Raw genomic sequence first — 16,017 nt, forward strand, 5'->3', positions numbered from 1 at the left:
CAGGTCAGTCAAGGTCAGTCGGTCAGGTCCAGGTCAGTCAGGTCAGTCCAGATCCAGTCAGGTCCGGTCAGGTCAGTCAGGTCAGTCCAGGTTCAGTCCAGTCCAGTCAGGTCAGTCCCAGGAGTCAGTCCAGGTCGGTCAGATCCAGGTCCAGTCAGATCCAGTCCAAGTCCAGTCCAGGTCGATCCAGATCAGTCCAGATCCAGGTCAGTCCCAGGTCAGTCCATCCAGTCCAGATCAGGTCAATCCCAGGTCAGTCCGATCCAGTCCAGGTCGTCAGGTCAAATCCAGTCGTTCAGGTCCAGTCCAGTCCAGTCAGGTCAGTCAGATCGGTCCAAGTCCAGTCGGTCAGGTCAGTCCAGGTCAGTCCAGATCCAGTCGGGTCAGGTCCAGGTCAGTCAGGTCAGTCCAGTCGGTCAGGTCCAGTCCAGGTCAGGTCAGTCGGTCAGTCAGTCCAGGTCAGTCCAGGTCCCAGGGTCCAGTCAGTCCAGTCAGGTCGGTCAGGTCGGTCAGTCAGTCCAGGATCGAGTCGAGATCAGTCCAGGTCCAGTCAGGGTCAGAGTCCAGTCCAGGTCCAGTCCAGGTCAGTCCAGGTCCAGTCAAGTCCAGATCGATCAGTCAGATCCAGGTCAAGATCCAGTCAAGTCAGGTCATTAGGTCAGTCAGGTCCAGTCCAAGATCAGTCAGGTCAGTCCAGGTCAGTCCAGGTCCAGTCCAGGTCAGTCCAGATCCAGTCCAGGTCAGTCCAGGTCCAGTCCAGGTCAGTCCAGATCCAGTCAGGTCAGTCCAGGTCCAGTCAGGTCAGTCCAGGTCAGTCAGTCCAGGTCGGTCCAGATCAGTCAGGTCAGTCAGAGTCAGTCCAGGTCAGTCCAGGTCCAGTCCAGATCCAGGTCAGGTCCAGTCCAGGTCAGTCAGATCCAGTCCAGATCCAGTCCAGGTCAGTCCAGGTCAGTCCAGGTCAGTCCAGTCCAGTCCAGGTCAGTCCAGGTCAGTCCAGGTCCAGTCCAGATCCAGTCCAGATCCAGTCCAGGATCGGTCAGTCCAGTCCAGTCAGTCAGGTCCAGTCCAGGTCGATCAGGTCAGTCCAGGTCAGTCAGTCGGTCCAGATCGAGTCCAGGTCGGTCAGATCCAGTCCAGTCAGTCCAGGTCAGTCCAGGTCAGTCCAGGTCAGTCCAGATCGGTCCAGTCAGTCCAAGATCGGTCCAGATCCAGTCAGGTCGGTCAGGTCGGTCCAGATCCGGTCCAGGTCCAGTCAGGTCAGTCCAGTCCAGATCCAGTCCAGTCGGTCAGAGTCAGGTCCAAGAGTCGGTCCAGGTCAGTCAGGTCAGTCCAGATCCAGTCCCAGGTCAGTCCAGATCGGTCCAGTCAGTCAAGATCCAGTCCAGGTCAGTCCAGGTCAGTCAGTCAGTCCAGGTCCAGTCCAGGTCCAGTCCAGATCCAGTCCAGGTCGGTCCAGATCCAGTCAGTCCAGTCCAGGTCAGTCCAGATCCAGTCCAAGGTCAGTCCAGATCCAGTCAGTCCAGTCCAGGTCAGTCAGAGTCAGTCCAGATCCAGTCAGTCCAGGTCGAGTCAGGTCAGTCCAGGTCAGTCCAGATCGGTCCAGATCCAGTCCAGATCCGGTCCAGATCCAGTCCAGGTCAGTCCAGATCGGTCCAGGTCGGTCCAGGTCCAGTCAGGTCCAGTCCAGGTCGGTCAGGTCAGTCCAGTCAGTCCAGTCAGGTCAGTCCAGGTCAGTCCAGGTCAGTCCAGATCCAGTCAGATCCAGTCAGGTCAGTCAGATCCAGTCCAGGTCAGTCCAGATCCAGTCCAGATCCAGTCCAGATCAGTCAGGTCCAGATCCAGTCAGGTCGGTCCAGGTCAGTCAGGTCAGTCCAGGTCAGTCCAGTCAGTCAGTCCAGGTCAGTCAGGTCAGTCCAGGTCAGTCCAGGTCAGTCAGATCCAGTCCAGATCCAGTCCAGGTCAGTCCAGGTCAGTCCAGGTCCAGTCCAGGTCAGTCCAGGTCAGTCAGATCAGTCCAGATCCAGTCAGGTCGGTCCAAGTCAGTCAGATCGGTCAGTCAAGTCAGTCCAGGTCAGTCCAGGTCCAGTCCAGATCCAGTCCAGGTCAGTCCAGGTCGGTCAGGTCGGTCCAGATCCAGTCAGGTCAGTCCAGGTCAGTCCAGATCCAGTCCAGTCAGGTCCAGTCCAGGTCAGTCAAGTCCAGTCCAGATCCAGTCCAGGTCAGTCAGGTCGGTCCAGATCCAGTCCAGGTCAGTCCAGGTCAGTCCAGGTCCAGTCAGATCCAGTCCAGGTCGGTCAGATCAGTCCAGATCCAGTCCAGATCCAGTCCAGGTCAGTCCCAGGTCCAGTCAGATCCAGTCCAGGTCAGTCAGGTCAGTCCAGTCAGTCCAGATCCAGTCAGTCAGTCCAGTCCAGATCCAGTCAGGATCCAGTCAGGTCAGTCCAGATCGGTCCAGGTCGGTCAGGTCAAGTCCAGATCCAGTCCAGGTCAGTCAGAGTCAGTCCCAGGTCAGTCCAGGTCAGTCCAAGTCCAGTCGAGTCAGGTCAGATCCAGATCCAGTCAGGTCAGTCGGTCAGTCCAGATCAGTCCAGATCCAGTCAAGTCGGTCAGGTCAGTCCAGGTCGGTCCAGGTCCAGTCCAGATCCAGTCCAGGTCAGTCCAGGTCAGTCCCAGATCGGTCCAAGTCAGTCCAGAGTCAGTCCAGATCCAGTCCAGGTCAGTCCAGGTCCGGTCAGGTCAGTCCAGAGTCAGTCAGATCCAGTCCAGGTCAGTCCAGGTCCAGGTCAGGTCAGTCAGGTCAGTCCAGATCCAGTCCAGGTCAGTCCAGATCCAGTCCAGGTCAGTCCAGATCGGTCAGATCCAGGTCCAGGTCAGTCCAGATCGGTCCAGGTCAGTCAAGTCCAGTCCAGGTCAGTCCAAGATCCAGTCCAGGTCAGTCCAGTCCAGTCGGTCCAGTCCAGTCCAGTCAGATCGGTCAAGTCCAGTCCAGATCAGTCAGGTCGGTCCAGATCCAGTCCAGGTCGGTCCAGATCGGTCAGGTCAGGTCAGGTCAGTCCAGATCCAGTCCAGGTCCAGTCCAGGTCAGTCCAGGTCGGTCAGGTCCAGTCCAGATCCAGTCAGGTCGGTCCAGGTCAGTCCAGATCCAGTCCAGATCCGTCCAGGTCGGTCAGATCCAGTCCAGATCAGTCCAGGTCAGTCCAGGTCAGTCCAGATCCAGTCAGGTCAGTCAGTCGGTCAGGTCAGTCCAGGTCCAGTCAGGTCAGTCCAGATCCAGTCCAGGTCGGTCAGTCAGTCCAGGTCGGTCCAGGTCAGTCCAGATCCAGTCCAGGTCAGTCCAGGTCCAGTCAGGTCCAGTCAAGATCCAGTCCAGGTCCAGTCCAGGTCAGTCAGGTCAGTCCAGGTCAGTCCAGGTCGGTCAGGTCGGTCAGGTCAGTCAGGTCAGTCCAGTCAGATCGGTCCAGGTCAGTCAGGTCAGTCAGTCCAGTCCAGTCGGTCCAGATCGGTCCAGGTCAGTCAGTCAGTCCAGGTCAGTCCAGGTCAGTCCAGGTCGGTCCAGATCGGTCAGATCCAGTCCAGGTCAGTCCAGATCAGTCAGGTCGAGTCCAGATCAGTCCAGATCCAGTCCAGGTCAGTCAGGTCCAGTCCAGATCAGTCCAGGTCGGTCAGGTCAGTCAGGTCCAGTCCAGATCCAGTCAGGTCCAGTCCAGGTCAGTCCAGATCCAGTCCAGATCGGTCAGGTCAGTCCAGTCAGGTCAGGTCAGGTCAGTCGGAGTCAGTCGAGTCAGGTCCAGATCCAGTCCAGGTCAATCCCAGGTCCAGTCCAGAGTCAGTCAGGTCCAGTCAGGTCCAGTCAGGTCGATCCAGGTCAGTCAGATCCAGTCAAGGTCAGTCAGATCAGTCCAGATCCGGTCAGGTCAGTCAGGTCCAGTCAGGTCCAGTCGGTCAGGTCCAGTCCAGTCAGTCCAGTCAGTCCAGTCAGGTCAGTCCAGATCCAGTCAGATCCAGTCCAGGTCAGTCCAGGTCAGTCCAGTCAGTCAGGTCGGTCCAGGTCGGTCCAGGTCAGTCCCAGTCGGTCCAGGTCAGTCCAGGTCAGTCCAGTCCAGTCCAGGTCGGTCCAGATCCAGTCAGGTCAGTCCAGGTCAGTCAGATCCAGTCCAGGTCAGTCCAGATCCAGTCCAGGTCAGTCAGATCCAGGTCAGTCAGGTCGATCGGTCAGGTCGGTCAGATCCAGTCCAGTCAGTCCAGTCAGTCCAGAGTCAGTCCAGGTCAGTCCAGGTCAGTCCAGGTCGGTCAGGTCCAGTCCAAGTCCAGTCCAAGGTCAGTCAGGTCAGATCCAGTCTCAGGTCAGTCCAGATCCAGTCCAGGTCAGTCCAGGTCAGTCCAGTCAGTCAGATCCAGGTCCAGGTCCAGTCCAGATCCAGTCAGGTCAGTCCAGGTCGGTCCAGATCCAGTCCAGGTCAGTCAGATCGGTCCAGATCCAGTCCACGGAGTCAGTCAGATCCAGTCGTCGATCCCGGTCAGGTCAGTCAGGTCGATCAGATCAGTCAGGTCAGTCCAGTCAGTCCAGGTCAGTCCAAGTCAGTCCAGGTCAGTCAGGTCCAGTCCGGTCAGTCCAGGTCAGGTCAGAGTCGGTCAGGTCAGTCCGGTCAGTTCAGTCAGTCAGATCCAGTCCAGGTCAGTCCAGTCAGTCAAGATCAGTCCAGGTCAGTCCAGGTCAGTCCAGGTCAGTCAGATCCAGTCCAGGTCGGTCCCAGATCAGGTCAGTCCAGATCGGTCCAGGTCAGTCAGATCAGTCAGTCGGTCCAGATCCAGTCAGGGTCAGTCCAGATCCAGTCCAGATCCGGTCAAGTCGGTCAGATCCAGTCCAGATCGGTCAGGTCCAGTCCAGATCCAGTCAGAGTCCAGGTCCAGGTCAGTCAGTCAAGGTCCAGATCAGTCAGTCCCGATCCAGTCAGATCCAGTCAGGTCCAGTCCAGGTCAGTCCAGGTCAGTCCAGGTCCAGTCCAGGTCCAGTCAGATCAGTCAGATCCAGTCCAGGTCCAGTCCAGTCAGGTCAGGTCCAGATCAGTTTAAGGTCAGTCCAGGTCCAGTCCAGGTCCAGTCCAGGTCCAGGTCAGATCCAGTCCAAGATCCAGTCAGGTCCAGTCCAGGTCGGTCAGGTCAGTCAGGTCCAGTCCAGGTCGGTCCAGGTCAGTCCAGAGTCGGTCAGATCGGTCAGGTCAGTCCAGGTCAGTCAGAGTCAGATCCAGGTCAGTCGATCCAGTCCAGATCCAGTCAGGTCGGTCCAGAGTCCAGTCCAGGTCGGTCCAGATCCAGTCCAGGTCAGTCCAAGGTCAGTCCAGATCAGTCCAGATCCAGTCAGATCCAGTCCAGATCAGTCCAGGTCCAGTCCAGGTCAGTCAGGTCAGTCCAGGTCAGTCCAGGTCAGGTCAGTCCAGATCCAGTCCAGATCCAGTCAGGTCAGTCCAGGTCAGTCCAGGTCCAGTCCAGGTCAGTCCAGATCCAGTCCAGGTCGGTCAAGTCGGTCAGTCCAGGTCCAGGTCAGTCAGTCAGGTCCGAGTCCAGGTCAGGTCCAGTCCAGGTCAGTCCAGGTCAGTCCAGGTCCAGTCAAGTCCAGTCCAGGTCAGTCCAGATCCAGTCCAGATCCAGTCCAGATCCAGTCCAGGTCAGTCCAGATCCAGTCCAGATCAGGTCAGATCCAGGTCAGATCCAGTCCAGATCCAGTCCAGGTCCAGTCCAGGTCAGATCAGTCCAGATCCAGGTCAGTCCAGGTCAGTCCAGGTCAGTCCAGGTCAGTCCAGATCCAGTCCAGGTCCAGTCCAGGTCAGTCCAGTCGATCCAGGTCCAGGTCAGTCCAGATCCAGGTCAGTCAGGTCCAGTCCAGATCCGGTCAAGTCAGTCCAGGTCAGTCCAGATCGGTCAGGTCGGTCCAGGTCAGATCCAGGTCGGTCCAGGTCAGTCCAGGTCAGTCCAGATCCGGTCCAGGTCGGTCAGGTCGGTCCAGATCAGGTCCAGATCGGTCAGGTCAGTCCAGTCAGTCCAGGTCCAGTCCAGGTCCAGTCCAGGTCAGTCCAGATCAGGTCAGGTCAGTCCCAGGTCCAGAGTCCAAGATCCAGTCAGGTCAGTCCAGATCGGTCAGTCCCAGGTCAGTCAAGATCCAGTCCAGATCCAGTCCAGGTCAGTCCAGGTCCAGTCCAGATCCGGTCAGATCAGATCGGTCAGGATCCAGTCCAGGTCAGTCCAGATCCAGTCAGGTCCAGTCAGGTCAGTCCAGATCAGTCCAGATCCAGTCCAGGTCAGTCCAGATCCAGTCCAGATCCAGTCCAGGTCAGTCAGAGTCCAGTCCAGGTCAGGTCAGATCCAGTCCAGGTCAGTCCAGGTCGGTCAGGTCAGTCCAGGTCCGGTCCAGTCCAGTCCAGGTCCAGTCCAGGTCAGTCCAGATCCAGTCCGATCAGTCCAGGTCGGTCAGGTCGGTCGGTCCAAGTCAGTCCAGATCCAGTCCCAAGGAGTCCAGGTCAGTCGGTCGAGTCCAGTCCAGTCCAAGTTTGGTCAGGTCCAGTCCCAGGTCCGGTCAGATCGGTCAGGTCAGTCAGGTCAGTCCAGGTCGGTCAGGTCCAGGTCGGTCCAATTAGGTCAGTCAGGTCAGTCCAAGTCAGTCCAGATCAGATCAGGTCCAGGTCCCAGGTCAGGTGAGTCCAGGTCAGTCGGTCAGTCAGGTCAGTCCAGGTCGGTCCAGATCGATCCAGGTCAGTCAGGTCATCGATCAGTCCAGGTCCAGTCCAAGGTCAGTCAGGTCAGTCCAGGTCAGTCCAAGATCCAGTCCAGGTCAGTCCAGGTCAGTCCAGGTCAGTCAAGTCAGTCCAGATCCAGTCAGTCAGGTCCAGTCCAGGTCAGTCCAGGTCAGTCCCAGATCCAGTCCAGATCCAGTCCAGATTCAGATCCAGGTCCAGATCCAGTCAGATCCAGTCCAGGTCCAGTCCAGGTCAGTCAGGTCAGTCCAGATCAGTCGATCCAGTCAGAGTCAATTCCAGGTCAGTCCAGATCCCGGTCCAGATCCAGTCAGTCGGTCCAGGTCCAGTCCAGGTCGGTCCAGGTCAGTCAGATCCGGTCCAGAGTCGGTCCAGGTCGGTCCAGATCCAGTCCAGGTCAGTCAGGTCAGTCCAGATCCAGTCCAGGTCAGGTCAGTCCAAGATCCAGTCACAAGATCCGGGTCCGATCCAGATCCAGTCCAGGTCAGTCCAGATCCAGATCCAGGTCAGTCCGGTCCAGGTCAGTCCAGGTCAGGTCAGTCCAGGTCAGTCCAGGTCCAGTCCAGGTCAGTCCCAGGTCCAGTCCAGGTCAGTCCAGATCCAGATCCAGTCCAGGTCAGTCAGAGTCAGGTCCAGATCCCGGTCCAGTCAAGATCCAGTCCAGATCCAGGTCGGTCCAGGTCCAGGTCAGTCCAAGTCAGGTCCAGTCCAGTCAGGTCGGTCCAGATCGGTCAGGTCGGTCAGGTCAGTCAGTCAGTCCGATCGGTCCAGATCCAGTCAAGATCAGTCCAGGTCAGTCAGATCCAGTCGATCCAGTCCAGGTCAGGTCGAGTCCAGATCCAGTCCAGGTCAGTCAGATCCAGATCGATCCAGGTCAAAGTCAGTCCAGTCGGTCAGGTCGAAATTCAGATCCAGTCCAGTCCAGTTCCAGTCGGTCCAGATCAGTCCAGGTCAGTCAGTCAAGTCAGGTCGGTCAAATTCAGTCCAGAGTCGGTCAGGTCAGTCCAAGTTGATTCGTTCAGTCCAGGTCGGTCCAGATCCAGTCCAGGTCCAGTCGGTCCAGTCCAGATCGGTCAGGTCAGTCCAGGTCAGTCAGATCCAGGTCCAGATCCAGTCCAGGTCAGTCCAAGTCAGTCCAGGTCAGTCCAGATCCAGTCCAGATCCAGTCAGGTCCAGTCAGTCCAGTCCAGTCCAGGTCAGTCCAGGTCCAGTCCAGAGTCCAGTCCAGGTCCAGTCCAGGTCAGTCCAGTCAGTCCAGATCCAGTCCAGGTCCAGTCCAGGATCGGTCAGATCCAGGTCCAGGTCAGTCCAGATCAGTCCAGGTCAGTCCAGGTCCAGTCCAGGTCGGTCAGATCCAGTCCAGGTCAGTCCAGATCCAGTCCAGGTCAGTCCAGGTCAGTCCAGGTCGGTCCAGGTCAGTCCAGGTCAGTCCAGGTCAGTCAGGTCAGTCCAAGGTCCAGTCCAGGTCCAGTCCAGGTCGAGTCCAGATCCAGGTCAGGTCAGGTCCAGATCCAGTCCAGATCAGTCCAGGTCAGTCCAGGTCAGTCCAGATCCAGTCCAGATCCAGTCCCAGGTCAGTCCAGGTCAGTCCAGGTCGGTCCAGATCGGTCAGATCCAGTCCAGGTCCAGTCCAGGTCAGTCCAGATCCCGGTCAGGTCAGGTCCAGGTCGGTCAGGTCAGTCCAGATCCAGTCCAGGTCAGTCCAGATCCAGTCAGTCAGTCCAGATCCAGTCCAGGTCCAGTCCAGGTCAGATCCAGGTCCAGTCAGGTCAGTCCAGGTCCAGTCCAGGTCAGTCCAGATCCAGTCCAGATCCAGTCAGTCCAGGTCAGTCAGGTCAGTCCAGGTCAGTCCAGATCCAGTCCAGGTCCAGTCCAGGTCCAGTCCAGGTCCAGTCCAGATCGGTCAGGTCAGTCAGGTCAGTCCAGATCCAGTCAGGTCCAGTCAAGTCCAGTCAGGTCCAGTCCAGATCCAGTCCAGGTCCAGTCCAGTCGATCGGTCAAGTCCAGTCAAGTCCAGATCAGTCCAGGTCAGGTCCAGATCCGGTCAGGTCAGTCCAGGTCAGTCGGTCAGGTCCAGTCCAGTCAGGTCAGTCCAGATCCAGTCAGATCGGTCAAGTCCAGTCCAGGTCGGTCCAGGTCAGTCCAGGTCAGTCCAGATCCAGTCCAGATCCAGTCCAGTCAGTCAGGTCCAGTCCAGGTCAGTCAGGTCAGTCCAGTCGGTCAGTCCAGGTCCAGTCCAGATCGGTCAGGTCAGTCCAGGTCAGTCCAAGATCCAGTCCAGATCAGTCCAGGTCAGTCCAGGTCAGTCCAGATCAGTCCAGTCGAGTCAGGTCAGTCCAGTCCAGTCGATCGGTCAGATCCAGGTCAGTCAAGATCCAGTCCAGTCCAGATCCAGTCCAGGTCAGTCAGATCCAGTCCAGGTCAGTCCAGATCCAGTCCAGGTCCAGTCCAGATCCAGTCCAGATCCAGTCAGATCCAGTCAAGTCAGTCCAGATCAGTCCAGGTCCAGTCCAGGTCCAGTCCAGGTCCAGTCCAGGTCGGTCCAAGTCGGTCGAGTCCAGTCCAGATCCAGTCCAGGTCCAGTCCGATCCAGTCAGTCGGTCAGATCCAGTCAAGATCCAGTCCAGGTCGATCCAGATCCAGTCAGTCCAGGTCGGTCCAGGTCCAGTCCAGATCCAGTCCAGATCGGTCAGTCCAGGTCCAGTCAGGTCAGGTCCAGTCCAAGTCAGTCCAGGTCAGTCCAGATCCAGTCAAGATCAGTCAGTCCAGGTCAGTCCAGATCAGTCAGATCCAGTCAGGTCCGGTCAGGTCAGTCCAGATCCAGTCCAAGATCCAGGTCAGATCCAGTCCAGATCAGTCAGGTCAGTCGAGTCAGTCCAGGTCAGTCCAGATCCAGTCCAGGTCAGTCCAAGTCCAGGTCCAGTCAGTCCAGATCCAGTCCAGGTCAGTCCAGGTCCAGTCAAGTCCAGTCCAGATCCAGTCCAGTCCAGTCCAGGTCAGTCAGTCAGGTCAGTCCAGGTCAGTCCAGATCGGTCCAGATCCAGTCCAGTCCAGTCAGGTCCAGTCCAGATCAGTCCAGATCCAGTCCAGGTCCAGTCCAAGATCCAGTCAGTCAGGTCCAGTCCAGATCCAGTCAGAGTCAGTCAGGTCGGTCCAGGTCCAGTCCAGATCCAGTCCAGATCCAGTCCAGATCCAGGTCCAGATCCAGTCCAGGTCAGTCCGGTCCAGTCGGTCAGATCCAGTCCAGGTCGGTCCAGAGTCAGTCCAGGTCCAGTCCAGATCCAGTCCAGGTCAGTCCAGGTCAGTCCAGGTCAGTCCAGATCCAGTCCAGATCAGGTCAGTCCAGGTCAGTCAGGTCAGTCCAGGTCAGTCCAGGTCAGTCCAGGTCCAGTCCAGGTCAGTCAAGTCAGTCAGGTCAGTCCAGGTCAGTCCAGTCGGTCAGTCCAGGTCAGTCCAGTCAGGTCAGTCCAGGTCAGTCCAGGTCGGTCAAGTCGGTCCAGGTCAGTCAGGTCCAGTCCAGGTCCAGTCCAGATCCAGTCCAGGTCCAGTCAGGTCGGTCCAGGTCCAGTCCAGATCCAGTCCAGATCAGTCCAGGTCAGTCAGATCCAGTCCAGGTCAGTCAAGGTCAGTCCAGGTCAGTCCAAGTCAGTCCAGTCAGGTCCAGTCCAGGTCGGTCCAGGTCCAGTCCAAGGTCCAGTCCAGGTCAGTCCAGTCAGTCCAGATCAGTCCAGGTCAGTCAAGTCAGTCCAGGTCAGTCCAGGTCAGTCCAGGTCAGGTCCAGGTCAGGTCAGATCCAGGTCCAGGTCCAGTCAAGTCCAGTCCAGAGTCCAGTCCAGATCAGGTCAGTCCAGATCCAGTCAGGTCGGTCCAGGTCAGATCCAGGTCAGTCCAGGTCAGTCCAGGTCAGTCAGGTCCAGTCAGGATCCAGTCCAGGTCCAGTCCAGGTCAGTCAGGTCCAGTCCAGATCCAGGTCCAGTCCAGGTCAGTCCAGGTCAGTCCAGATCCCGGTCAGGTCAGTCCAGGTCAGTCCAGATCCAGTCCAGGTCCAGTCCAGGTCGGTCAGGTCGGTCCAGGTCGGTCCAGTCCAGGTCAGTCCAGATCCAGTCAGGTCAGTCCAGGTCAGTCCCAGATCCAGTCCAGGTCAGTCCAGGTCAGTCCAGGTCAGTCAGGTCGGTCCAGGTCAGTCAGGTCCAGTCCAGATCCAGTCCAGGTCGGTCAGATCCAGTCAGGTTCAGTCCAGGTCAGTCCAGGTCAAGTCCAGGTCAGGTCGGTCAGGGTCAGTCCCAGGTCAGTCCAGGTCAGTCCAGTCCAGGTCGGTCAGTCCAGGTCCAGTCCAGGTCAGATCCAGTCCAGTCCAGGTCCAGTCCAGTCAGTCCAGGTCGGTCAGGTCCAGTCCAGGTCCAGTCCAGATCAGTCCAGGTCAGTCCAGATCAGTCAGGTCAGTCAGATCCAGTCAGGTCCAGTCCAGGTCAGTCCAGGTCCAGTCCAGGTCAGTCAAGGTCGGTCAGAGTCAGTCCCGGTCCAGTCCAGATCCAGTCCAGATCAGTCCAGGTCAGTCCAGGTCAGTCCAGATCAGTCCAGAGTCAGTCCAGATCGGTCAGGTCAGTCCAGATCCAGTCCAGGTCAGTCCAGATCGGTCAGATCAGATCCAGATCCAGTCGGTCAGGTCAGTCCAAGTCCAGTCCAGATCCAGTCCAGGTCAGTCAGGTCCAGTCCAGTCCAGTCAGGTCCAGTCCAGGTCAGTCCAAGGTCAGTCCAGATCAGTCCAGGTCAGTCCAGGTCAGTCCAGATCCAGTCCAGATCAGTCCAGTCCAGTCGGTCAAGATCCAGTCAAGATCAGTCCAGGTCGGTCCAGGTCAGTCAAGTCCAGTCCAGGTCGGTCCAGTCAGTCCAGAGTCAGTCCAGGTCAGGTCCAGGTCAGTCAGGTCAGTCCAGGTCAGGTCCAGGTCAGTCCAGATCCAGTCCAGATCCAGTCAGGTCAGTCCAGGTCAGTCAGGTCAGTCCAGGTCCAGTCCAGATCCAGTCAAGGTCGGTCCAGGTCCAGTCCAGTCCGGTCAGTCCAAGTCAGTCCAGATCAGTCAAGTCAGTCCAGGTCAGTCCAGGTCAGTCCAGATCCAGTCCAGGTCAGTCAGGTCAGTCCAGGTCAGTCCAGATCCAGTCAATTCAGTCAGAGTCCAGTCCAGGTCCAGTCAGAGTCAGTCCAGATCCAGTCCAGGTCCAGTCAGGTCCAGTCAGATCAGTCCAGGTCAGTCAAGGTCAGTCCAGGTCAGTCCAGGTCAGTCCCAGGTTCAGTCCAGTCCGTCCAGTCCAGGTCAGTCCAGATCAAGATCCAGGTCAAGTCCAGGTCCAGTCCAGGTCGGTCCAGATCCAGTCCAGGTCAGTCAGTCCAGTCCAAGTCAGTCCAGATCCAGTCAGGTCAGTCCAGATCCAGTCCAGTCAGGTCCAGGTCAGTCAGTCCAGTCCAGGTCGGTCCAGATCGGTCCAGGTCAGTCAGGTCAGTCCAGGTCAGGTCAGGTCAGTCCAGATCAGTCCAGGTCCAGTCCAGGTCAGTCCAGGTCCAGTCCAAGAGTCAGTCCAGGTCAGTCCAGGTCAGTCAGTCGGTCAAGTCCAGTCCAGATCAGTCCAGGTCAGTCCAGGTCAGTCCAGATCCAGTCCAAGGTCGGTCCAGTCAGGTCAGTCCAGGTCCAGTCAGATCCAGTCCAGGTCAGTCCAGGTCAGTCCAGGTCGGTCAGGTCAGTCAGATCCAGTCAGTCAGATCGGTCCAGATCCAGTCCAGGTCAGTCCAGGTCCAGTCCAGGTCAGTCCAGGTCCAGTCAGATCAGTCAGTCGGTCCAGATCCAGGTCAGATCCAGATCCAGATCAGTCAGGTCAGTCAGGTCAGTCCAGATCCAGATCCAGGTCCAGTCCAGGTCAGTCCAGGTCAGTCCAAGATCCAGTCCAGATCCAGTCCAGGTCCAGTCCAAGTCAGTCCAGGTCAGTCAGTCCAGGTCCAGTCCAGATCGGTCAGGTCAGTCCAGGTCAGTCCAGGTCAGTCAGGTCAGTCCAGGTCCAGTCCAGGTCAGTCCAGATCCAGTCCAGGTCCAGTCCAGGTCCAGTCCAGGTCCGGTCCAGGTCAGTCCAGATCAGTCCAGATCAGTCAGATCCAGTCAGGTCAGTCCAGATCCAGTCCAGGTCGGTCCAGTCAGGTCAAGTCAGTCCAGATCAGGTCCAGTCCAGTCAGAGTCAGTCCAAGTCAGTCAAGTCAGTCAGGTCAGTCAGATCAGATCCAAGATCAGTCCAGGTCAGTCCAGGTCCAGTCAGATCCAGTCAAGTCAAGTGAGTCGGTCAGATCCAGTCAGTCGGTCAGATCCAGTCCAGGTCAGGTCAGTCAGTCAGGTCAGTCAGAGTTCCAGTCCAGGTCGAGTCCAGGTCAGGTCAGGTCAGTCCAGATCGGTCCAGATCCAGGTCAGTCGGTCAGGTCAGGTCAGATCCAGATCGGTCCAGTCAAGATCCAATTCCAAGTCGGTCAGATCGATCCAGGTCGGTCCAGATCCAGTCCAGGTCCAGTCAGGTCAGTCCAGATCGGTCAGATCCAGTCCAGGTCAGTCCAGGTCAGTCAGGTCAGTCCAGGTCCAGTCCAGATTGATCCAGGTCCAGTCAGTCAGTCCAGATCCAGTCCAGGTCAGTCCAGAGTCAGTCCAGATCCAGTCCAGTCGGTCAGATCCAGTCCAGGTCAGATCCAGTCCAGTCCAGGTCCAGGTCGGAGTCCAGTCAGGTCAGTCCAGGTCAGTCCAGGTCAGTCCAGGTCGGTCAGAGTCAGTCCAGTCCAGTCCAGTCCCGGTCAGGTCGATCCAGGTCCAGTCCAGATCCAGTCGGGTCAGTCCAGGTCAGTCCAGAGTCAGTCCAGAGTCCAGTCCAGAGTCCAGTCCAGGTCCCGGTCAGTCCAGGTCAGTCCAGGTCAGTCCAGGTCAGTCCAGATCCAGTCCAGGTCAGTCCAGATCCAGTCCAGTCCAGGTCAGGTCAGTCCAGTCCAGTCAGTCAGTCCAGTCAGGTCCAGTCCAGGTCAGTCAAGGTCAGTCCAGATCCAGTCCAGATCCAGTCAGGTCCAGTCCAAGTCGGTCCAGATCCAGTCAGGTCGGTCCAGATCCAGTCCAAGGTCGGTCCAGATCCAGTCCAGTCAGTCCAGGTCAGTCCAGTCGGTCAGGTCAGTCCAGGTCGATCAGATCCAGTCAGGTCAGTCCAGGTCCAGGTCCAGGTCCAAGGTCAGTCCAGGTCCAAGTCCAGGTCAGTCAGGTCAGTCCAGGTCAGGTCAGTCCAGATCCAGGTCCAAGTCAGGTCCAGTCCAGTCGATCCAGATCAGTCAGGTCAGTCCCGGTCAATCCGTTGGTCAGTCGATCCAGGTCAGGTCCAGTCCAGGTCCAGTCCCAGTCAGTCCAGATCCGTCAAGGAGTCCAGTCAGGTCAGTCAGGTCGGTCAAGTCAGTCCAAGTCAGTCCAGTCCAGTCCAGGTCAGTCGAGTCAGTCCAAGTCGGTCAGAGTCGGTCAGATCGGTCCGATCCAGGTCCAGTCCAGATCGGTCAGGTCAGTCAGATCGGTCCAGGTCAGTCCAGGTCAGTCAGGTCAGATCAGTCCAGGTCCAGTCCAGGTCAGTCCAGGTCCAGTCCAGATCCAGTCAGATCAGTCCAGGTCAGTCCAGGTCGGTCAGATCAGTCCAGGTCAGTCCAGGTCAGTCCAGGTCAGTCCAAGATCCAGTCCAGGTCAGTCCAGGTCCAGTCCAGGTCAGTCCAAGTCAGTCCAGTCAGGTCGATCAGTCAGATCCAGGTCAGTCCAGGTCCAGTCCAGATCCAGTCCAGGTCAGTCCAGATCCAGTCCAGTCAGGTCAGTCCAGGTCAGTCAGTCAGGTCAAGTCCAGATCCAGTCCAGATCCAGTCCAGGTCAGTCCAGGTCCAGTCCAGATCCAGGTCAAGTCCAGTCAGGTCAGTCCAGATCCAGTCCAGGTCAGATCCAGATCAGGTCCAGGTCAGTCAAGATCAGTCCAGTCCAGATCCAGTCCAGGTCAGTCAGATCCAGGTCCAGATCAGATCCAGATCCAGTCCAGTCCAGTCCAGATCCAGTCCAGGTCGATCCAGTCCAGGTCAGTCAGGTCAGTCAAGGTCCAGTCCAGATCGGTCCAAGGTCGGTCCAGGTCAGTCCAGGTCCGGTCAGGTCGGTCAGGTCCAGTCCAGGTCAGTCAGGTCGGTCCAGGTCGGTCCAGGTCAGTCCAGGTCAGTCCAGATCCAGTCAGAGTCAGTCCAGGTCCGGTCCAGGTCCAGTCCAGGTCCAGTCCAGGTCAGTCCAGGTCAGTCCAGGTCGATCCAGGTCAGTCCAGGTCGGTCAGGTCAGTCAAGGTCAGTCAGGTCAGTCCAGGTCGAGTCCCAGGTCAGTCCAGATCAGTCCAGGTCCAGTCAGATCCAGTCCAAGTCGGTCAGGTCAGATCCAGTCCAGTCAGGTCAGATCCAGGTCAGTCGGGTCAGGTCAAGATCGGATCGGTCCAGTCAGTCCAGGTCCGGTCCAGGTCAGTCCAGGTCCAGTCCAGGTCGGTCAGGTCAGTCCAGGTCAGTCAGGTCAGTCAGGTCGGTCAGTCGGTCCAGATCGGTCCAGGTCCAGTCCAGGTCAGTCAGGTCAGTCAGATCCAGTCCAGGTCAGTCCAGGTCAGTCCAGGTCAGTCCAGATCCAGTCAGATCCAGTCCAGAGTCAGATCCAGGTCGGTCCCGGTCAGTCCAAGTCAGTCCAGATCCAGTCCAGATCCAGTCAGGTCAGTCAAGGTCGGTCCAGGTCCAGTCCAGGTCGGTCAGAGTCAGTCCAGGTCGGTCCAGGTCAGTCCAGATCCAGTCCAGGTCAGTCAGGTCGGTCAGTCAGGTCAGTCCAGTCCAGTCAGGGTTCAGTCCAGATCGGTCAGGTCCAGTCCAGATCGGTCAGGTCAGTCCAGGTCGGTCCAGATCAGTCCAGGTCAGTCCAGGTCAGTCCAGATCAGGTCCAGTCCAGGTCAGTCCAGGTCGGTCCAGGTCCAGTCCAGATCAGTCAGATCCAGTCCAGGTCCAGTCCAGGTCAGTCCAGGTCAGTCCAGTCCAGTCCAGTCAGGTCAGATCAGATCCAGTCAGGTCCAGATCCAGTCCAAGATCCAGTCCAGTCAGTCCAGGTCGGTCCAGATCCAGTCCAGATCCAGTCAGTCAGTCCAGATCGAGTCAGGTCAGTCAGGTCAGTCCAGATCCAGTCCAGATCCAGTCCAGATCCAGTCCAGGTCAGTCCAG

The 16,017-nt window shown here is 57.9% G+C and overlaps 1 protein-coding gene across 7 annotated transcripts in view; it reads right to left on the reverse strand.

Annotated features, from left to right (window-relative positions):
• Window positions 1-16,017, reverse strand: part of LOC134226876 (multiple epidermal growth factor-like domains protein 10) — a 447,567-nt gene that overhangs the window by 243,298 nt on the left and 188,252 nt on the right. The window lies entirely within an intron of this gene.

The sequence above is a fragment of the Armigeres subalbatus genome, chromosome 1 (assembly GCF_024139115.2).
Source record: "Armigeres subalbatus isolate Guangzhou_Male chromosome 1, GZ_Asu_2, whole genome shotgun sequence".
Taxonomy (NCBI): Eukaryota; Metazoa; Arthropoda; class Insecta; order Diptera; family Culicidae; genus Armigeres; species Armigeres subalbatus.